The sequence below is a fragment of the Rhinolophus sinicus genome, linkage group LG03 (genome assembly GCF_036562045.2).
Source record: "Rhinolophus sinicus isolate RSC01 linkage group LG03, ASM3656204v1, whole genome shotgun sequence".
Lineage (NCBI taxonomy): Eukaryota > Metazoa > Chordata > Mammalia > Chiroptera > Rhinolophidae > Rhinolophus > Rhinolophus sinicus.
This window is the reverse complement of record NC_133753.1, coordinates 82,181,117-82,184,520: the sequence shown is the minus strand read 5'-3', so window position 1 is coordinate 82,184,520 and position 3,404 is coordinate 82,181,117. Positions and strand designations below refer to the sequence as shown.

Below are 3,404 nucleotides of genomic sequence, written 5' to 3'. Positions count from 1 at the left end.
AAGAAACAAATTCAAAGCTAACAGAAGGAAGGATATAATAAAGATGAGAGCAAAGATAAATGTAATAGAGGGTAGAAAAACAGTAGACAAAAATCATTGAAACCAAAAGTCAGTTCTTTGAAAACAAAAACATTGACAAACCTTTAGCTAGATTGACTAGGAAAAGATAGAGAAAATAGAAATTACTGAAACAAAATAAATGAAAGTGGGGACATTTCTACCTAACCTACAGAAATGCAAAGGATTATAAGAAAGTCCTATGGACAACTGTACACTAAAAAATTAGATAACATAGATGAAATGTACAAATTCCCAGAAACACAAAACCTACCAAGTCTAAATCATGAAAAAATAGAAATCTGTACAGACCTATAACTAGTAAGGAGATTGAATCAGTAATCAAAAACCTCCTGACAAATAAAAGCCCTGGACCTGATGGGTCAGTGGTGAATTCTACCAACATTTCAAAAAGAACTAATACCAATTCTACTCAAGCTTCTCAAAAACTTGAAGAGGAGGGAACACTTCCAAACTCATTCTATGAGGCCAGCATAACTCTGATACCAAAGTCAGACAAAGACACTACAAGAAAATTACAGACAAATATTCCTTATACACATTGATGCAAAAATCAACAAAATACTAACAAACCAAATTCAGCAGCACGTTAAAAGGATTATACACTATGACTATGTGGGATTTATTCCTGGAATGGAAGGTTCAAGAGACAAAAACCAATCAATGTAATACACCACATTAACAGAGTGAAGGAAAAAATACCTTCATGATCATTTCAATTGATGCAGAAAAAGCATTTGACAAATTCAACACCTTTTCATAATAAAAACATTCAATAAACTAGGAATAGAAGGAAACTACCTCAATATAATAAAAGCCATATATGAAAAACCCACAGAAAACATCATATTCAATGGTGAAAGACTGAAAACTTTTCCTCTAAGATAAGGAACAAAGCAATAATGACTGCTTTCACCACTTCTAGTCAACATAGTACTAGAAGCCCTAGAACAATTAGGAAAATAAAGTCACCCATATCAGAAAGGAAAAATTAAAATTATCTCTGTTCCCAGATGATACAATCTTATATGTAGAAAACCTTAAAGATTCTACACAAAAACTGTTAGAACTAATAAATGAATTCAGCAAAACTGTAGAATACAAAGTCAACACACAAAAATCAGTTGCATTTCTATACACTAATAATGAACAAACTGAAAAAAGGAAATTTGAAAAACTGTTCCACTTACAATTGTATCAAAAAGAATAAAATACTTAGAAATTAATTTACCTAAGAAGGTAAAAGATTTATATAATGAAAATAACAAAACATTGCTGAAAGAAATTAAAGACACATATAAATCGAAACACATCCCATGTACATGGATTAGAAGACTTAATATTGTTAAAATGTTCACACTACCCAAAATGATCTATAGATTCAATGCAATCCCTGTCAAAATCCCAATGACATTTTTTTTGCAGAAATAGAAAAAGCCATCGTAAAATTCATATGGAATCTCAAGGGACTCAGGATAGCCAAAATAATCTTGAAAAAGAACAAAGTTAGAGGTTTCATACTTCCTGATTTTAGAACTTACTACAAAGCTACATTAATCAAAACAGTATGCAACTGGCATAAAAATAGACATATAGACCAATGGAACAGAATAGAAATCCCAGAACTAAACCTTTACACATATAGTCAATCGTTTATTGACAAGGGTGCCAAGACCATTCAATGGGAGAAAGGAAAGTCTTTTCAACAAATGGTGCTGGGAAAACTGTATATCCGCATGCAAAAGAATGAAGTTGGACTCTTACCTAACACCATATACAAAAATTAAGTCAAAATGAATCGCAGACCTAAACACAAGACCTAAAATATAACTCTTAGAAGAAAACAGCAAAAAGCTACACGACATTGGATTTGGCAATGAGTTCTTGGATATGACACCAAAGGCACAGGCAACAAAAGAAAAAATAGACAAGTTGAACTTAATGAAAAGCAAAAACTGTGTCCTTGTGCATTGAAGGACACTCCCACCAGTCTTTCCCAAGAGTTGGCATAGTTTCCTGCTTCAACAGTGCTTGGAGGGAACAGGCGCTCATCCCCTAGCCCCGCTGTCAGCACAGAGCCAGCCCTCCCATCTCCTCACAGTGCTGTCAGACCACCCCAAGGTCCCCACTGCTGCTCCAGAGCTGGTCAGTGGCTGCCACCTCTCCTCACCCACCCGCAATGACTACTGCATCCACCTCACTGGGGGGCCAGAACTACCACAGGGATCCAGAGGCTACCATCAACCCCCAGATCAACCTGGAGCTCCATGCCTCCTGCATCTATCTGTCCATATCTTACTACTTTAACTGCAATGATGTGGCTTTGAAGAAGTTTGCCAAATATGTTCTTCACCAATCTCATAAGGAGAGGGAACATACTGAGAAACTGATGAAGCAGAACCAACGAGGTGATCGAATATTCCTTCAGGATATCAAGAAACCTCACTGTGAGGACTGGGAGAACGGGCTGAATGCAATGGAGTGTGCATTACACTTGAAAGCACGAATCGGTCCCTACTGGAGCTATATAAACTGGCAACTGACAAAAGAAACAACTGATTTCGTTGAGACTCATTACCTGAATGAGCAGGTAAAATCCATCAAAAAATTGAGGGACTACAAAAACAACTTGGGCAAGATGGGGGCTCGGGAAATCTGGCATCGCAAAGTATCTGTTTGACAAGCACACCCAGGGAAACCGTGATAATGACAACTAAGCCTTAGGCTGGCTTCCCATGGCCACGGAGGTGACTTCTTTGGTCACCAAGGCAGTGCCTGCATGTTGAGGTTACATTTTCTATAGATTTTACCAAAATAGCTTTCATTTGTACCATTCCTTTAAATAAAGCAATTTGGTAACCCCCTCCCCACAAAAGGCCATTTTGAACAGAGTGAAAAGGCAACCCATGCAACTCATATATCTGATAAGGGATTAATATGCAGAATATATATAGAACTCCTAAAACTGAACAACAAAAAACCCAAACAACCTGATTCAAAAATGGGCAAGGGACTTGAATAGATATTTCTTCAAAGAAGATATTTGAATAGCTAACAAGCACCTGAAAAGAAGCTCAACCTCACTAATCATTAGGGAAAGGCAAATCAAAACCACAATTAGATACCTCTTCGTATCCATCAGGATTGCTACTATCAGAAAATCCAAAATAACAAATGTTGGCAAGGATGTGGAGAAACTGGAACTCTTGTGCACTAGTCATGTAAATACATAATGGTAAAGCCACTGTGAAAAACAGTATGGCGGTTCCTCAAAACATTAAAAATAGATTTAGCATAGGATCCAGCTGTCATGCAGGGGCTTAGCT

At 36.9% G+C, this 3,404-nt stretch overlaps 1 pseudogene; it reads left to right on the top strand.

The window, feature by feature from the left end:
• The first annotated feature begins 2,233 nt into the window (after positions 1–2,233).
• Positions 2,234–2,795, top strand: LOC109457483 (ferritin heavy chain; annotated as a pseudogene).
• The last annotated feature ends 609 nt before the right edge of the window (positions 2,796–3,404 follow it).